Source organism: Stomoxys calcitrans, chromosome 2, assembly GCF_963082655.1.
Source record: "Stomoxys calcitrans chromosome 2, idStoCalc2.1, whole genome shotgun sequence".
NCBI lineage: Eukaryota > Metazoa > Arthropoda > Insecta > Diptera > Muscidae > Stomoxys > Stomoxys calcitrans.
Window position 1 is genome coordinate 221664247 of NC_081553.1, and position 21290 is coordinate 221685536.

The 21290-nt window shown below is 30.8% G+C and overlaps 1 protein-coding gene across 1 annotated transcript in view; it reads left to right on the top strand.

Annotated features, from left to right (window-relative positions):
* The window catches only part of LOC106085885 (protein CREBRF homolog), a 58529-nt gene that overhangs the window by 5829 nt on the left and 31410 nt on the right, over window positions 1-21290 (top strand). The gene's annotated exons all lie outside the window — the stretch shown is intronic.

The window sequence follows — 21290 nt, forward strand, 5'->3', positions numbered from 1 at the left end:
TGAAAAGCTTACAAAAAATTTGAATGAATTTTTTTTTAACTGAACAAAAAAAATTATATAAAAAAATTTTAAATAACTACAAAAATTTAAAATAGCAAATAAAAAATCAGTAAATCTAATTAAAAAAAACATAAAAAAATACCAAAAAAAAGAAAAAGATGACAATATAAACATTTTTTTTTTAAATTAAAAACAAAAAGTAAGCTAAAATAAAAACTAAAGAAAAGTAAAAAAAAATTATAAATCTAAATAAAAAAAATATATAAAAGATGTAAAGCTTCTAAAAATTTTAATTATATTTTTTCTGAACTAAAAAAAAAAAACAGAAATGACAAAAAATAAAAACTAATGGAAAATTAAAAAAAAAATCTAAATAAAAATTAAAAAATAAATAAATCTAAATTAAAAAACAAAAAAAAAATTAAAAGTTTACAAAAATTTTGAAAAATATGACAAAAAATTTCTTTTTTCGAAAATAAAAACAAACCATAAACCAAAAAAATATAAAAACTAAAGAAAAGTTAAAAACAAATTTTAAAAAAGCCATCAAGAAAAAAATAGATAAATCTAAAAAAAAAATAATAGAAAATAAAAAGCTTCCAAAAATTTAAATAATTTTTTTTTCCCAAAACTAAAAAAAAATTAGAAATAACAAAAAAAAAAAAACTAAAGAATAATAAAAAAAGATTAAATTAGCAATTAAATGAAAAAAAAATTGCGCCCTCTAGAGGCTCAAAAGTAAAAAAACGGGAGATCAGTTTATATGGGAATTGTATCAGGTTATGAACCAAATTGAATCATATGTAGCACAATTAGCGGAAGTTATGACACATTTGTTAGAAATCATAGCAAAATGCCACATGCAAAATTTCAACCAAATCAAATGGGAACTACGCCCTCTAGCGGCTCAAAAAGTCAAATAGTAACTACGCCCTCTAGCGGAGATTGATTTTTATGCGAGCTATATCAAGACAGAGACCAATTTGAACCATGCTTGGAAGGGATAAACAGCGCCGCATGCAAATTTTCAGTCGAATTCAGCAAAATTTCAACCAAATCAAATAGTAATTACGCCCTCTAGCGGCTCAAGAAGTCACATCGAGAGATCGTTTTAAATGGGAGCTATATCAAGACAGAGACCGATATGAACCATGCTTGGAAGGGATAAAAAAAACGCCACTTGCAAATTTTCAGTCGAATCGGTTAATGACGCCATCTAGAGGCACAAGAAGTCAAGTCGGGAGATCGGTTTATATGGCACGGTGTGGATATTAATACACCCCATGCCACTATGGACATACACCTAAGCCAATAATTGACTTATTTAGAACGTACAACAAGCCGATTACTGGCTTAGGTGTACTTTCATGCAGGCATGGGGCGGAATTATATCCGCGCCCTCTATGGACTTATTCAGGCCATTTACAAGTTACAATCCTTTACTCTTTCGAAAGTTTGCGTGATTTGCGATAGACGGACGGAAGGACAGTTGGACCAATAAGATATGATACATATGCACTTTATGGGGTCTCAGACTAACATTTCGAGCCTTTTATAAATTTTAATAATATTGGGTTGCCCAAAAAGTAATTGCGGATTTTTCATATAGTCGGCGTTGACAAATTTTTCACAGCTTGTGACTCTGTAATTGCATTCTTTCTTCTGTCAGTTATCAGCTGTTACTTTTAGCATGCTTTAGAAAAAAAGTGTAAAAAAAGTATATTTGATTAAAGTTCATTCTAAGTTTTGTTAAAAATGCATTTACTTTCTTTTACAAAAATCCGCAATTACTTTTTGGGCAACCCAATATTTTTGTACCCAATTTTCGATAGTTTATGGTTTTGGTAGTATCCAATCAAGGATTCTTTTTTCCTTGTCCTTCATTACAAGTAAATGAAACAAAAATATTTTACCAAAAAAGTTAAATTAATTTCCCCTTTCAAAAAACAAGAACAAAATTCATTGAAATCAATTGTTGAGAATCAATTTTTTATTAATTTTAATCGGTCATTGGCTGTTACTGGCCTTGAGGGACTAGAAAGAAAATTGTTTTTGAATTGTGTTGTGTGTGATTGTGACTTGCTCGATGATTTTTGTATTGAGTTTAATGGACGCTATGGAAGTCCATGAGTTTGTATTTTAAATTCAAACAAACAATTGCAGAGATGGCATCGAGAAACCAGATGTTTGGATGGCGCTCAGAGTATGGATACATTTGCCAAATGAAAAGAATAGTATGTTTTTTAGAAGAAAAAAAATACCACAATGCCAAAAAATATATAATATTGTATATTGTGCCAAGATAAGTAAATGATCGAAGCAAGTCATTGAACAAAAAAGTATTAGGGTTCAAAAAAAAAAGGAAAACAAATTTATAAATAAACGTTTAATTTAAAAAGGAAATAAAGAAAAATAAAAAAGTCTGCAAGATCGATTATACCAAAAAAATAGGCCAAAACCCAATAGAGGAGTACTGAAAAGTTGGTGGAAAATCATTTCGCCTTTAGGCAAACTAAAAATTCTTTAATATTTTATAAGATTTTTTTTTAATAGATTGCACACATGGAAAAGACTTTCAGATTCAGAAAACCTACATGTATTCAGGCTTCTCGGAATTTAAAGATTTTAAAAATCAATTATTTTGCCTAAACTATGCGACTTTTAATGTAAATGGCTAGCTATTAATAACACTCATACGCAATGAAGCACCCATACACCAAACATTATTGAATTATACAATTTTTTTTTAAATTAAATTTAAAGTTTACTGCCTTATTTACAAAACTTAATGTCGTTTTGAAATAGGTTTATTTGATAGATTTACTTTATAGAACTATTATATAAACCTATTTCAAATCTACTTTAAGTTCTGTGATTAAGGCTGTTAATTTTTTGTAGCATTGTTAACATTTTTTACTGCACACATAAGAAAGACCTTTAGATTTTTAAAATTTACACAAAAACAAGCTTAGGAGTTGCCTTGGATTTTTAAAAGCAATTTCTTAAAATTCAAATGCTTTAATATTGGGTTTGCCCAAAAAGTAATTGCGGATTTTTTTAAAAGAAAGTAAATGCATTTTTAATAAAACTTAGAATGAACTTTAATCAAATATACTTTTTTTACACTTTACACGCTGATAACTGACAGAAGAAAGAATACAATTACAGAGTCACAAGCTGTGAAAAAATTTGTCAACGCCGACTATATGAAAAATTCGCAATTACTTTTTGGGCAACCCAATATTTAAATTTTTTTTTTTTTTGCGAATTACTCAAGTTTTCGCCTGCACACATAGGAAAGCCTTTTGTTTCTTAAAGCCTACATAAATACAAATTTCAGATAGCCACCAGCTTTGAAAAATCAATTTTCTTGTTAAAGTTGTAATAACTTTAATATCAATTGGTGGTTTTTAATAATAATCATACCCATGGGGGCAAAAATATACAAAGTCTAAGGCTTAGCATCATCTCACTTATTACTGGCCTAACTTCATAAGATGACCCATATTTGGCATAAGATTCGATTAGCTGACTCATTTTTCCCATTGAATAGATTATAACACTCCCTATATGGCTGCAAAGATATGAACCAAATTATAAATGTAATCATTTATATTATTAAACACATGCTCTACCCAATGCCAATGCCTCTTGGAGCTTAAAGAAAAACCCGAACACCAAATAAAAGGGTTATTGACATAAGATATTGGCTATCAACAACAGTGCTAATGTTCTATCAAAAAACAAAAAGAAACAATCTATGACACCTAAAACCAAATGTTAAGGTTGTTATATATTTTTTAAACTCACGCTTATAGTCTTACTTCTTTTTTTATGTATTTTATTGCATTGGTAGACAAATATTTGTTAAAACCCCAGAAAAACCAAAGCCAACGAAACCCCAACCCACAAGTAAAGGGAGTTATATAAACAATAACAAGCAATAAAACACCTAATGAGCGAAAAAAAAACCCAAAAGGCAAATATTGCTCACCGAGAGCTCACAATAATAAACCACAAAGTAGAAATTTTCCAAAACTGCTGATTCTATAGAAATCAGGAAATAGTTGTATATACCTTTTTTTTTTCTGTGAGTTTGTAATGGTGATAAGATGAGCGCGAAATTTTATTGGTGGCATTTTGTTTTCATTGTCATTATCAGTGGGGCGGCTTTGGTTAAGAGTTAAGTGCTTTGCCACGAGAGCGACCTATGTAAGTTTGCCACTTTATGGCCCACATGTGTATTCAACAAAAGCAAAAATAAATAAATAAAAAAAAAATATTTTGTATACACATTCATACTATTTATGTATACAAATCAAATAAAACAAAAGCGCTGACAATGAGATTACACTTAGTTTTCTTGGTATGCAAGAAATTCCTTTTGTTTGTGTGTGTTGCTGTCTAGACACTGGCAAATACCGGCCAACATAACATAATGTCTGGTTTTCAAAAAAAAAAATTGTAACAAATTAAAATGTTTTATTAAAGCAATAGAATCAAAAAGTCAAAATAAATGAGAAAAAATAATAAAAATAAACCATAATGCCCGGAATTTGTCATTTATACTCTTTAAATAAACAAACCAAAATTTTTTTTAGTCAACAACATTTTGTGGTGTTGTAGACAATTTTGAGTGCACACATAAGAAAGCCTTTAGATTCGCAAAGCCTAGATGATGAACAGTTGTTGAGATTTAAAAGATTTGAAAAATCAATTAGTTTCTTCAAATTATAATAGTTTTTGTATTGATGGCTAGCAATTAATAACAATCATACGACTATGTGTACCAATTGTAGAAAATCAACCAAAAATATAAAGAAAAAAAAAATATAAAGAAAAAATATAAAAAAAGAAAGATGCTCAGTATGCTTTGACATTTCATTATGAATAGACTTACTAACGAGCAACGCTTGCAAATCATTGAATTTTATTACCAAAATCAGTGTTCGGTTCGAAATGTGTTCATTCACCGTAACGTTGCGTCCAACAGCATCTTTGAAAAAATACGGTCCAATGATTCCACCAGCGTACAAACCACACCAAACAGTGCATTTTTCGGGATGCATGGGCAGTTCTTGAACGGCTTCTGGTTGCTCTTCACTCCAAATGCGGCAATTTTGCTTATTTACGTAGCCATTCAACCAGAAATGAGCCTCATCGCTGAACAAAATTTGTCGATAAAAAAGCGGATTTTCTGCCAACTTTTCTAGGGCCCATTCACTGAAAATGATTTGCAAGCGTTGCTCGTTAGTAAGTCTATTCATGATGAAATGTCAAAGCATACTGAGCATCTTTCTCTTTGACACCATGTCTGAAATCCCACGTGATCTGTCAAATACTAATGCATGAAAATCCTAACCTCAAAAAAATCACCCTTTATAAGCCAAAATTAGAAAAATTCTAGCTCGAGTTAGGTAAGCGGTATTACAAATTGGGTTTCATTGACATAAAGTAGACAATTAAGAGAAAAAATGAAAAAGAAATTGTTGACAGAAATAGACCCATTAAATATCACCATTTTTACATAGACTCAAAAATAAAGATAAAATTGTTCCTAAAAATTTTAGGAAAATGATTTTTGGAAACCTTGCTTTTGATGTTCTTTTTATACCCTCCACCATGAAATGGTGGGTATACAAATTTCATCATTCCGTTTGTAACAAATGGAACTATTGATCGAAGACCCAACAGTGTATACATATTCTTGATCGTCGTAAAATTCAAAGTCAATTGTACGTCTATCGAAAGCCCGCAAACTTTCGAAGGATACATCAAGGCGCTTGAAATGTTCAAAAATACTTTCCTTAAGGGATCGGATCGATGGGAGTTGTTAATGGTCCATATCGGTTCATGGTCCATATCGGTTCATATTTATATATTGGGTTGCCCAAAAAGTAATTACGGATTTTTCATATAGTCGGCGTTGACAAATTTTTTCACAGCTTATGACTCTGTAATTGCATTCTTTCTTCTGTTAGTTATCAGCTGTTAATTTTAGCTTGCTTTAGAAAAGAAGTGTAAAAAAAGTATATTTGATTAAAGCTCATTCTAAGTTTTATTAAAAATGTATTTACTTTCTTTTAAAAAATCCGCAATTACTTTTTGGGCAACTCAATAGATGCCTGAGAAACTGATCACGGAAGTTGATTTCTTGAACCTCTAGATGTCGCAATTTTTATTAGATTTGTCTAACATTTTGCATGAGGTGTTTTGTTTGGACCTCCAACAACAGTGCCAAGTATGGTCTTAGTCGGTTCATAACCTGATATAGCCGCCATATAGCTCGATTAAACATCTTAAGCCTCTAGATGGCGCAATTATAACCGATTTGACTGAAATTTTACATGAAGTGGTTTGTTATGACTTCCAACAACTGTACTAAACATGATCCATATCGGTTCATAATGATTGAACTTCTTAAGCCTCTAGAGCAATTATTATCCGATTTGATTGAAATTTTGCATAGAGTGGTTTTTTATGACTTTTAACAACTGTACTAAGCATGATACATATCAGCTGTCATATAAACCAATCTCTCGATTAAACTTCTTTATCCGCTAGAGGGCGCAATTATTATCCGATTTGACTGAAATTTTGTATGAAGTGGTTTGTTATGTCTTCCAACAACTATACTTAGTAAGATCCATATCAGTTCATAATCTGATATAGCTGTCATATAAACCGATCTACCGATTTAACATCTTGAGCCTGTAGAGGGCGCTTTTGTTATCCGATTTGACTGACATTCAGCATGAAGTGCTTGGTTGTGACTTCCAACAACTGTACATAGCATCATCGATTTCAGTTCATAATGTGATATAGCTGCCATACAAGCCAATCTCCTGATTGAACTTCTATAGCCTCTAGATGGCGCAATTATTATTCGATTTGACTGAAATTTTGCATGAAGTGGTTTGTTATAACTTCCAACAACTGTACTAAGCATGATTCGTATCAGACCATAATCTGATATAGCTTCCATATAAACCAATCTCCCGATTAAACTTCTTTATCCGCTAGAGGGCGCAATTATTATCCAATTTTGCATGAAGTTGTTTGTTATGACTTCCAACAACTGTACAAAGCATGATACATATCAGTTCATAATCTGATATAGCTGCCATATAAGCCAAACTTCTGATTGAACTTCTTTAGCCTCTAGATGGCGCAATTATTATCCGATTTGCGGGTAATTTTGCATGAAGTGGTTTTTTATGACTTCCAACAACTGTACTAAGCATGATCCATATCATTTTTTAATTTGACTTAGCTATCAATTAAACCAATCTCCCGATTAAACTTCTTTAGCCTCTAGATGGCGCAATTATTATCCGATTTGACTGAAATTTTGCAAGAAGTGGTTTGTTATGACTTTCAACAACTGTACTAAGCATGGTCCATATCTGTTCATAATTTGATATAGCTGTCATATAAGCCAATCTTCTGATTCAACTTCTTTAGACTCTAGGGGGCGCAATTTTTATCCGATTTGCGGAAAATTTAGCATGAAGTGGTTTGTTATGACTTCCAACAACTGTACTAAGCATGATCCATACACCACCACTGTGGTACAGGTTATCACAAATTTGTCGATTTGTTTGAAGAAGGAGAAGAGCTAGACCCATTGATAAGTATGCCGATCGACTCAGAGTCACTTCCTGATTCGATTGACCTATGTCCGTCTATCTGTCCATATATTTTTTTTAATCAAGGTACATTGGTTGCATTTGTTGTCCAATTGTCACAAAATTTTGCACAAGTCACTTTTTTGGTCCAAGGACGAACGCTATTGATTATGAAGAAAATCGGTTCAGATTTAGGTATAGGTCCCATATATATCTTTCAGCCGATATGGCTTTTTTAGGCTGTCGTAGCTCCAATTTTGATCCGAATTTTGCAAAATTTTGTGCGAGGACTTTCATTTGCCATCCCTACATGTGTGCACAGTTTTATCAAAATGGATTCAGATTTAGACATAGCTCCCATTTATATATTTCATCCGATATGGGCTTTTAAGGCTGTAGTAGCCACAATTTAGGGGCGATCTTTACAAAATTGAGCAAGAGGTGTTTTATTTGATGCCTTAATAGATGTAGAAAATTTCATTAAAATCGGATTAAATCTAGATATAGCTCCCATATATATCTTTCATCCGATGTGGACATTTAAGGCTGTAGTAGCCACAATTTTGTTCAGACCTTTAAAAAATTGTCCATGAGATGTTTTATTCGATGTCGTAATACGTGTGCAAAATTTCATTAAAATCGGTTCAGATTGAGACGTAGCGCCCTTTTATATCTTTCATCCGATGTGGACATTTAAGGCTGTAGTAGCCACAATTTTGTTCCGACCTTTACAAAATTGTCCATGAGATGTTTTATTCGATGTCCTAATACGTGTGCAAATTTTCATAAAAATCGATGCAGATTTAGGTATAGCTCCCATATATATCTTTACTCCGATATGGCCTTCTAAGGCTAACAAACAAAATTAAAAAAAAAAATCAATTTTATAATTTAATAATAAATAAGTAAATTAATAAATAAGTGAGTAATAATGTGATCATATTACAGGAATTTTAGAGTTATACCAACAAACAATCACCCGAAACTCCACTATTGCGTATAAGTCATTATAATACTAATATATAATACGCCCCAATGTACTTGAATTAAAATTAATCATACAACACCTTGGATCATCGGCCTTATATGGCGAATATTACCTTTATTTGTGATTTGATCTTAGAGCTGTATTGCAAGTTAAACGGAAACCCATATCAATCACATTACGGCGCGTTTCACCCTTGATAGGGATTCTTCGGGCAAATGAGGTGTCAAGGCAGTTTACACGTAGTGTTCTGTTCGACTTCTATCACTTATGCAGAGTATGGTTCAAATCGGTATAAAGGATGATTTTTTAAGAGCTAGAGGAAAGTTTTCCAAAAAAAAAACACATAAAATTTAGAAAAATGCATGAAATCTTCCTTTGAAACGATAGTCCATATAATTTAATGTTTGAAAATTATTTCCTGCAAACGTTGACCTTGACTGCGCCTCAAATGTTCCATTCGCTTAGTCCAATTTTGGCATACTCTTTCCGACATTTCGGCCGGTATCTCAAGAATTAATGCTTAAATATTATCTTCCAATGCATCAATTGAAACGGGCTTGTTTGTAGACATGACCTTTCACATAGCCCCACAACATGACTTTTCACATAGACATGACCTTTCACATAGCCCCACAACAAATAGCCTAAAGTCGTAAACTCGCACGATCTAGGCGGTCAATTGACCGGTACCGAACGTGAAATCAAATGTTCACCGAACTCGCCTCTCAATAAGTCCATTATTACGCGTGCTGCGTGACATGTGGCACCGTCTTGTTGAAACCACATGTCAGGCCAGTCAAGCTCTTGCATTTTGGACAGAAACAAAGTTGAATATCATCTCACGATAGCGCTCACCATTTACAGTTACGTTATGATTCACATTATCTTTGAAGAAGTACGGTCCAATGATGCCACCAGCCCATAAACCTCATCAAACTGTGGCTTTTTCTGGATGCATTGGTAGCTCTTGCAATGCTTCTGGCTGACCTTCACTGCAAGCAAGTCAAGCTCTTGCATTTTGGACAAAAGCAATGTTGGATATCATCTCACGATAACGCTCACCATTTACAGTTACGTTACGATTCGCATCATCTTTGAAGAAGTACGTCCCTATGATACCGCCAGCCCATAAACCTCATCAAACTGTTGCTTTTTCTGGATTCATTGGTAGCTCTTGCAATGCTTCTGGCTGACCTTCACTCCAAGCAAGTCAAGCTCTTGCATTTTGGACAAGAACAATGTTGCGTTACGATTCACATCATCTTTGAAGAAGTACGGTCCAATGATGCCGTCAGCCCATAAACCTCATCAAACTGTGTCATTTTCTGGATGCATTGGTAGCTCTTGCAATGCTTCTGGCTGACCTTCACTCCAAGTAAGTCAAGCTCTTGCATTTTGGACAAAAACAATATTGGATATCATCTCACGATAACGCTCACCATTTACAGTTACGTTACGATTCGCATTATCTTTGAAGAAGTACGGTCCAATGATGCCACCAGCCCATAAACCTTACCAAACTGTGACATTTTCTGGATGCATTGATAGCTCTTGCAATGCTTCTGGTTGACCTTCATTCCAAAATCGACAAATCTGCTTTTTTACGTACCCATTGAGCCAAAAAAAGAGCTTCTTCGCTGATCACAAGAAGCGCGCGACGAACTTTCAAGCATTTTAATAATAAAATTCAATAATTTGCAAGCGTTGTTCGTTTGTAAAGACGATTCATGGTTAAACTATAGACCAAACTGAAGATGTGTGACAGTAAAACAAAACACTAAACGTGCGTGAGCTGTTTAAACTAGTGTTGCAAAAAAGATAATAGCCAAAAAAGCACCCTTTATAACCTGATATAACTACCATATAAACCGATCTCCCGATTTGACATCTTAAGCCCCTCGCCGCCGTAATTTTTGTCCGATTTGGCTAAAATTTTGCGTCTAGGGTTATGTTAAGACTTCCAACTACCGTCTAAAGTGCCTATCGGTCTTTAGCCTGATATGGCTCCCACAATATACCGATCTCGCGATTTCTCGTCTTGAACGCCTTAAAGCCGCTATTTTTGTCCGAATTTTGTTACGTTACCACTGTTACGATTTCCAACAACTGTGCCAAGTACGGTCCAAATCGGTCTTTAATCTGATCTAGCTCCCATATAAATCGATCTCTTGTTAATCTTTGTTCGGCTACTAGGAGTTTTAATTTTGGCCTGGTTTGGCAGAAATTCGGTAGGTAGAGCAAAATTTTGCCATTCAACTAAATTTTTTTTTTTTGTAAATTTTTAGCAAACTCTAGCAGTCCATATTCTAGACACATATACTGTTGTGCACCTAGTTACAGCTGTATAAATATTAATTTTAATTTTTTTTATTAATTTTTTTAATTTTAAAAATAATTTTTCCAAATTTAACAAAAAAAATTTCCACCTAGGATTTTTTTTTGATTCCTAGAACTTTTTTCTAATTTCTATCTTCCACTACTGCAGTAGCCATTGCAATTTTGTTATTATACCATCATTATGGTTTAAGCTTTTTACGTTATAATAAAAATTTATTTTTTATTTGCCACTTATTGCTATTGAAGAAAGAAGATAGCAATATCAAGTTTAGACCAGTTTAAACTGGTATACATATGTAGGTTTTATTAGTGCTTTCATTTAATTCACCAATCATAAATAAAATGTAATTTAGATTTGTCCTTATCTTAGAAATGTTACAATAGATAATTTAAGTAGAAAAACAAAATTTTCGAAAAACAAATAAACTAAACACCTATTATTCATAACAAATAACACTTGCACAAAATTTCGAAAAACAAACAAACCAAACACCTACCCACCTATTCAACCATGCACAACAAATAACACTTGCACACAAGTACAATGCTTAATTTCTCTAATAGTATGATTAATTTTAAAGGCATTATGGTATCCCACTACTTCGAATCAATTCATTTGCGAATTTAAATCGTTATCTTTAAACTACTTATAAAATTATCAGGGATGGGGGGTTGTATGAGTGATTTTAATACAAGTCGTATGAGTTATTGTAATTATGTATACGTATACGCATAAAGGTAAATCATGGTGGGTGCTCTTCTATCGCTTTGTTTTGGAAACATTTGAAGGGATTAGAAATAACAACAAATAATTTTTGCAATGCTTTGTGTTTCTAGCAGTATGACTAATAGTAAAGTTATTATGAGGACACTTGAGCTATTGGAAATATTGAGGGGATTAAAGATAACATTTTGTAAGTTCTACGAGTTATTTGGTGAATTTTGTTTTAAAGCTGTCAAAATATCGGCATTCGGTTGAAATCAAAAAAATGTTTTAAAATTCTGTAAGTCATGTGGTCCATCAATTAATTTCTTTTAGTTAGTTAAAATATAACATAAATTGACCTTTTTACAACAAAACAAAAAAAATGAAAAAATCCTTTGAATCCTTTGGCATATGAGTGATTCAATGCCGAAACGAATGTTTGTTACTCAAACCTAGTGTTGACCTTTAATAACATTTTTCATAAAGAATGATCCCCCTCTTTTTTTCAATTTTTTTTTTTTAATTTCCATGCTAAATTAGGATTTAAAGCCGGCTGCTTCTGCTATCCTCAATTCCCGAAGTAGCATAGACACTAGCATTATTTGAATGAACAAGGCAAACAAACACATTCAATGCGATTCAAGTTCCAAGTGTCTTCCAAACATCCTTTTAATCTCACCCCAACCTATTGAAACATAGAAATTCTAGAAAACTACAAGTCTTGGCTTTTAAAAAAGCTTAACCACCCGAAAAAAAAAACAGAAATGTGTCTTTCTTTATCTATAAACCGGCAAAATGCTGAAAAAAAAAATTACTCAAGCACTGAAGTATAGAAACAAAAACCACAAAATAAACAAAACAGGTTCTCTCAAACAACACATTAAAATTCAAATTTTTTTTTTATTTAGTCAAAAGAAATATGGCCAAAAAATATAATAAGCGCAACATGTTTTTGTCTTTTTGATTCTCTGGTTGATCATCTACCGGCACTATAATTCTCGAAACTTTTGTTTAATGACAAACAATTGAAGAAAAAAAAACAGCAACGACAACGCTTGTTATTTTTAGAAAATTGTTTAAGGAATCGAGACAAACACAAAACAAAAAGAAATCATTTTTAACCCCAACCCATACAAGCATTAAACAAAAAATTACTTAATAACTCATAAACTGTTTTCCTTTTATCTCTTTATGTGACGAGCAAAAAAAAACGAAAACTACACGACATGGTAAAAAAATAATACAAAGCTAGAGAAGAGTAAAACCAAATACCAGGTAGAATGGAAAACGAAATATGAACTCTATAAGAAAGAAGTGTAAGGGGGAGTAAAGATAAGCTCGCTCAAACTGTGTAACATTGTTGTACTGGCTTATGTTAGTATGGTTTCTGGCTTAAAACAAGGAAATATATTAAGTTTTAGTGATTTTTGAATTTTCAACTACAGTATAACACTTTGAACAAGTGTTATACTGGAGCAAGGCAGTATGTATTCTGGCTTTAAAATGGTGAAATATGGTAATTTAGATTTATTTTCTAAGATAAAGCCAAAAAATTTAATCATATTTGAAATTTCAATAACTTTGCTCAAAGTGTTATACTGTTATACTCGAATAAGGTAGTATATTTTCTGGCTTAAATATGAAAAAATCTTATTTTAGGTAATTATTTGTGGTAGAACCGTTTGTTTGTAATCATTTTGGAATTATCAAAAATTTTGATCAAAGTGTTATACTGTTATACTGGAACAAGGCAGTATCTTTTCTGGCCTTATAATGGTGAAACATGGTTCTATAGATTCATTTCGTAATATAGAGGCACAAATGTAGTCATTTTTGAAATTTCAATAACCTTGCTTAAAGTGTTATACTGTTATACTCGAAAAAGTTAGCATATTTTCCGGCTTATAGATGAACACAAAGCTTATTTAAAATAACGTTTTAAGGTACCACCTCTTGCTAATAATCATATTTGAAATATCAAAAAGTTTGATCAAAGTGTTATACTGTTATACTGGAACAAGGCAGTATATTTTCTGACTTAATACTCTTGAAACGTGGTTATATAGATTCATTTTGTAAGAAAGATCCACAAATTTAGTAATTTTTTAAATATCAATAACCTTAATCATACTGTTATACTATAATTCTCATGTAAGCAAGCATATATTCTGGCTTAACAACGAAAAATAAATCTTATTTATTGTATTATTTTAAGGTAGAATCTCTTGTTAATAATCATTTTTGAAATATCAAAAATTTTGATCAATTCTGGCTTAAAAAATGGTGAATCGTGGTTATTTAAATTCATTTTGTAAGATAGAGTCACAAAGCTAGTTATTTTTTAAATTTCAATTACTTTACTCAAAGTGTTATACTGTTATACCCGATAAAGGTAGCATATTTTCTGGCTTAAAAATAAAAAAAAATCTTATTTATAGTATTATTTTAAGGTAGAAGCTCTTGTTAATAATCATTTTTGAAATATCAACAATTATGATCAAAGTGTTATACTGGAACAAATCAGTAAGTTTTCCGGCTTAAATTGTGAAACATGGTTATTTAGATTCATTTTGTAAGATAGAGCTAACAAATTTTGTAATTTTTTAAATTTCAATTACTTTACTCAAAGTGTTATACTGTTATACTCGAAAAAGGTAGCATATTTTCTGTCTTAAAAATGAAAAACACATCTTATTTGAAATATTGTTTACGGAAGAAATTCTTGTTTGTGAGAATTTTTTATATATAAGCTATTTTGCCCAAAGTGTTATACTGTTATACTGGACTAAGGAAACATAATTTCTGACTTTAAATGAGGAAATATCTATAATTATGGTAATTTTTTAAGATAGATTCACTTGTTTAAAATAGTTTCTTAATGTTTTGCCACCTTCTTCAAAGTGTTATACTGTTATAAGGGCATGAGTTTTTTGGAATAATCTAAAACGTTTTATTGAAATAATCTAAAAAAATTTCCATGTATTTATATATGTAGTTACCATATAAACCGATCTTGGATCTTGATTTCTTGAACCTCTAGTCGACGCAATTCTTATCCGATTTTGTTGAAATTTTGTATGAGGTGTTTTTTATGACTTCCAATAACTGTACTAAGTACGCTGCAAATCGGTTCATAACCTGATATAGCTGCCATATCAACCCATCTCATGATTTTACTTCTTGAAAGAAAGTACACTGCCATACAGGAATTGTAGAAAATTTACCTAACTCCAGTACCACTTTTCCAACCATTTTTTAAGGTTTAATTAATTTTAAATTTCAAAAAAAAGTTGTTTAAAGTGTTATACTGTTACGATGGAATAAATTCCATGTTTCTGGCTTAAAAAGTATGAATCACTAATTAATAGTCATTTTAAATTAAATTTATTATCATTTAAAAAAAATTCTACAAAACTTGCTGAAAGTGTTATACTGTTATATTCGAATATAGTAGCATGGTTTATTGCTTAAACTTGGAAACATAGTTTTTTATAGCCATTTTGAATAAAGAGTCACATAAATTTTATAATTTTTAAAATTTAACAAACTTGTTCAAACTGTTATACTGTCCTACTGCAATCAAGGCTTTAGTGTTTCTTTTCACTTTAAAAGGGTGATATACTGAATTATGGTATTTTAGAACGAAGTGGTACATATTTTGAATCTTTTTGAAATGTTTAACAACCTTGCTTAAAGTATTATACTGTTATACTGCAATAAGTTAGTATGTTTTCTGGCTCTATTTTTTCACAAAAATTCTTTATTTTTTCCTCAGTTTTTGCTTTTTTCCACAACTCCCTAGTGAAATTTGATACCAATGTGTCTCATAATTTAATATGAATTTTATTTGTGCACTTAAAGTATTTGTTTTTTTATTCTCTAATATGCAAATATTAGAATGTTGATTGAAAAAATTAAATTCATACTGATATTGTTATATTGGCTACCATTTCATTTCCTTGTATAGACGTAACTGCTATGCCATAACAGTTTACACTATCAAACAAAACTAAATGTACTTATTTGAAAAAAACACGGAACATTCAAAAGGAATAAGGCTGCACACAGAACATAGCTATACACAATTTAAAAGAACAAATAAAGGAAATATATAAACAGGTTACATATTGAAGGGATCAATCACTTTTCTTGGTGTGGAGAAGATATAATTTATGAAATAAGTTGCACACAGAAACTCTTTATACACAGTTTGAAAGAGTGATTAAACACGTTTCGAAATCTGTTTAAAGATCCGTTGTATCAATTATATTATTTAGAAAACATGCCACAACTTGGGAAAAAACCTGAACACAGAAAAATTTTAAATACTACTTATAAGAGAGAATAAACAAAAAGCCAAATTTGTTTACATATCTGTTGAATAAATTATTTTAATTAAAAAATTGGTTACAATTTGGAAGATAAGCTGCACACAGAAAATTGTCACAATCAGTTTTAAAGAGTGAATAAGCAAGGTCCCACATCTGTTTACAAATTTGTTGTGCCTATTATTTTACTCCAAAAAAGACTACATGCAATTTGGTAAATAACGCACACACTAAAGTAACTAAAACTAAACTATGAAAGAATGTTTAGTGAATAAGTATAACTGAATAGTTTACCAAAAACAATTCGTTGAACTTAAATAGTATAAAAACCAAAAAAAATATTTTTTGAAAGGTGACGTATGAGTAATAATATTTTTTTTAATGTAATTATATTACTCATGCAACCCCTTATAGTTCATGTGCAACCTCATATAAATCTATTTTTCGAAATTTATTTGTTTTTCTAGACGTATGAGTAATATTTTTTGTTTTGTAAATTTCTGTTACTCATACAACCCCTAAGTCTACATTGTATAAATCTATTGTTCTAACATTTTCCGATATATATTTTTTTTAGCTTTACCTTGCAATATTTGTGTGTATAAATTTTGCCCACCACTGTTGTTGTCAAATTGATTTATGTACCCATTCATATTTATTTATTGATAGTTGTTGTATCAAGCAATTATGACTCTGATGAACATTGTGATGTGTACTTCGAGTGTGTGTGTATGGGTCTGTGCTGGGCGAATGATGTTCATGCTATTACTACTCCCCTCTTACAGTCACGTGTTCATCTTAAAGCAGGGCTTATCGTGAATACAAAACTATATATAAAATGAACGGACTGCTGTAAAAACGGGAAGACGCTTTCGCAGCACCATTATTGCAATAAACTTTTAGTTAAAAAAAATGTGGGAAAATCTAGCGTCTGGCTATTGTAACATAAGCTTGTGTAAACAAAACTTTTTTTTCAATGATTCGTGACTGCTAACGTGATGTGATTGTAGAATAAAAACAAATAGAAGAAAAGTAAATAAAAAAATCATATAAGGTATGCTTATAAGGGAATATTGAAAAAGCAAAGAAATGATATTTAAGTTATAGAGATTGAAAATATGATTGTTATGATTGATTTTCACAGAAATAATGTGAATTGTATTGGTACGGAAAGTAGTATGAAATAAAAAATATTTTTAATTATACAAACAAACACAAAATTCAAAAGTATTCCATTTTCTCTGAAGATATATTTCATTAATTTGCCTCATATATTTTAAATTGGACTTTGTACATTGTGACCTATAAGTAATATTAATTATTTAGTACACCTTAGAGTATGGGTTATATGAATTTATGTTGATCATACTCACATGTCCAAGCTAAGAAATTGCATGTTTTTATAAATGTATGCTGCCAATTGAAATCTTCATACCAATTAAAAACTAAGCGAAACTCCTTCTGTTTGTCAATTTACAGCTAAAACAAAGAACAACTTTTCTAGTACGAAACAAAGTTTGTTTTTACTTGAAAAACTTGTTAACTTGATTTAAAGATGACAAATTTTGCAACTTCTAAAGAAACTTTTTTCTGTCTGTTTGCACTTTCTTTTCTTGGATCATAAAATCTACTTGGAATTCCATGTACATGATATTTAGAAATTTATATGAGATAGAAGTACAATATATCCTAAAAAACCTTACTTGCCATACTCGAGAAAGATAAAATTTGCATAAATATGGTATTTTTTGAAAAAAGAGTCACTTATTTCTAGTAATTTTTTTCCTTTTTCCAATTTTGCTCAAAATATTATACTGTTATACTGGAATAAGGCAATAAGGTTATTTGGTTTAAAAAGGAAATGTTCTTTATTTTAGTCATTTTGAAATAAGAGCCATTTATTTCCAAGGCGTTTTTGGCAGTTCAACCAACCCACGCAAAGTGTTATACTGTTATACTGGTTTCAGGTAGCACGTTTTCTGTCTCAAAAAATTTAAAGATACTTTTTTAGCATCGTTTTTTAAGATACAGCCTCTAATTTAAAGTCTTTTTTGAACTTACAACAAACTTGCTCAAAGTGTTATACTGTTATACTGGAATAAGAAATTAAGGTTTTTGAGCTTAAATAGGGAATATAATTAATCATAGCCATTTTTGAAGAAAGAGCCACATAATTCTCGTCATTTTTTGGAAGTTCAACAACCTTGCTGAAAGTGTTATACCGGACTAAATTGGCTTTTTTAGGCTTAAAAATTGAAATTTATTTATTCATAAGCGATTTTTGAATTACACTCTCTAATTTATAGTAATTTCTGAACTTTCAACAACCTTACTTATACTGTTATACTGAGGTAAGCCGGCATATTTACTGACTTAAAAATCTAAAGAAACTTTTTAAGCGTCGGCTTTTAAGATACATCCTCTTATTTAAAGTCTTTGCTGAACTTCCAACAATCTAGCTCAAAAAATTATACTGTTATACTGGAAAAAGAAATTAAGGTTCTTTGTTGGCTTAAATAGGGAAATATGATTGATTAAAGCAATTTTTGACGAAAAAGCCATTTATTTCTTGTAATTTTATGGAAGTTCAAAAACCTTGCTGAAAGTGTTATACTGTTATACCGGACAAAGTTAGCATTTTTTCAGACTTAAAAAACTTAAATATACTATCCATAGCCGTTTTTTAGTTACAACCTTTTATTTATAGTAATTTTTGAATTTTCAAAAACTTTGCATAAAGTGTTATACAGTTATACTGGACTAAGGTTGCATGTTTTCTGGCTTAAAATGTTAATAAACTTTTCTATGCGTCCTTTTTTAAGAAACTGCCTCTTTTTTGAAGTCTTTTTTGAACTTTCAACAAACTTGCTCAATGTGTTATACTGTTATACTGAAACAAGAAATAAAAGTTTTTTTTGGCTTAAATAGGGAAACAATTAACGCAATTTTTGACGAAAGAGACATTTATTTCTCGTAATTTTTAGGAAGTTCAACAACATTGCTGAATGTGTTATACTGTTATACCGGACTAAATAAGCATTGTTCAGGCTTAACATTTGAAATATATTTATTCATAGTCGTTTTTTTAATATCAGCCTGTTATTTATAGTAATTCTTGAACTTTCAACAACTTTACATAAAGTGTTATACTGTTATACTGGACTAAGGTAGCATGTTTTTTGGCTTAAAATTTTAAAGGTACTTTTTTAGCGTCGTTTTTTGAGATACAGCCTCTTACCTAGTCTAGTCTTTTTTGAACTTACAACAAAATTGCTCAAAGTGTTATACTGTTATACTGGAATAAGAAATTAATGTTTTTTGGCTTAAACAGCGAAACATAATTAAATAAAGCCATGTTTGAAAAAAGAGCCATTTATTTCCCCTTCCTTTTTTGGGAAGTTCAACAACCATACTGAAAGTGTTATACTGTTGCACCGGACAATATTAAAATTTTTACAGGCTTAAAAATTTAAATATACTTAATAATAGTCGTTTTTTAATTACACCCTTTTATTTATAGAAATTTTTGAACTTTAAACAACCTTAATTAAAGTGTTATACTGTTATGCTACCGTAGGGAAGTGTGTTTTCTGGCTTAAAATTTGAAATTCACTTATTTATAGCCATTTTATTAAGAAATAACCTCCTATTTATAATCATTTTGAACTTTCCATAACCTTACTAAAAGTGTTATACTGTCATACTGGACTAAGTTAGATTTTTTTTCTTGCTTTAGAACTGGATGATACTAATTTTTAATTGTTTTTAAGATATAACCACTTGTTGGTAGTAATTTTTGAACTTTCAACAAAACGACTTAAAGTGTTATACTATTAAACTGCCGTAAGAAGTATATTTTCTGGCTTTAAATTTTAAATATATTTGTTCAGAATCGTTTTTTAAGGATGTAGCCTCTTATTTATAGTATTTTTTGAACTTTCAACAACCTTACCTAAAGTGTTATACTATTATGCTGGCATTGAAGTCTTGCTTCGTTGACCTTCATCTTTAGACCAATGAAAAATCTCTAATTTTTCGAACACTTTTTTGAACTTTTTGTTATATAACAGATTTAACTCAAACAGACTAGACTAGTAAACCGTGTTGTATAAGTTATTTAAATTAAATGGTACACCGGGTCGTATAATTACTAATATTTTGGCTATATGTTTAGGATTTCTTCAATAAAAAAAGTCAAATCAATTGATCTGACAAAACTAATTACCATAAATGACTTCTGAGGAATAAGTGGTTTGGAGAAATAATAATTTATTCTTGTGTGCAGCTAAAAGTACTTAAAATCCGATCTCTTAAAAACTCACAACACTCTAAATTCCTTAATTAAATTTTATAATATTACATTAAATAGAGGAAAAATTAATTCAGGGCTATTTTTCATTGTTTCGAACGCTCAAAAGGTCTATAACAGGCTCAGGTGTGTTCCCATAATTGCATGGGAAACGATTTAAATCCGCCCTTCTTGTCAACAATCAATATAAGCTTTTGAGATTTGTCACCAAATGTATCTTTGAACTCAAATTTTAAGATAATAACTTGAGGCGTATAAGCAATTTTATTTATTGCACACCTTGTTGTGTTCCCTAAACTTTTATTAAAATGTTTATAACCACCACCCTATTTCTCTAACGTCAATAGTATTTCTCTGTTTATTTCTTTAACTTACAATGGGCGTCAATTGCCAGTTGATACTTTATCATTATATTACAATTAAAGTTCATTTTGTTGTAAGCAAACATATGGCTACAATTGTCGTTTCTTTGTGATCTTTGAAACTGCCCATTCATAAATACCACCAACGAGATAAGTCGTCTGTCCGTCATGTTGTTTTGTTTGGTTCCCTTTGCACTCAAACGCAAAAGTGCCCAAGCGCAAAACAAATAATCTGGAATAGTGTTGACGCAAATGTTCAAATATGACGTTTTTCATTCACCAATGATACTTGATTTGCCAGTAGTAGTTGTAGTAGTAAGAAGTCCTCTTGTTATTCTTTTTTATTATAAATATGCGAAATGTGTATAATAAATACGAAATTGATTATAATTCATTTGTTTTCTGTTTTATTGTTATACACAGTTTCATTCTTTCTTTCTCTCTAACTGTCTGTCTGTCTGTCTATCTATCTCGATTTTGCACTTGTCACAGCTGTATAGTTGGCTTGAGCTTTGTCTACACTGAGTCCAAGAGGTGGGAGAGAGCGGGAAAAAAGATGATCATCAATGAAGATGCTATTGCATCATTAAATTTGTGGGTCAATAAAAGACGCGCACACCACACCACAGCAT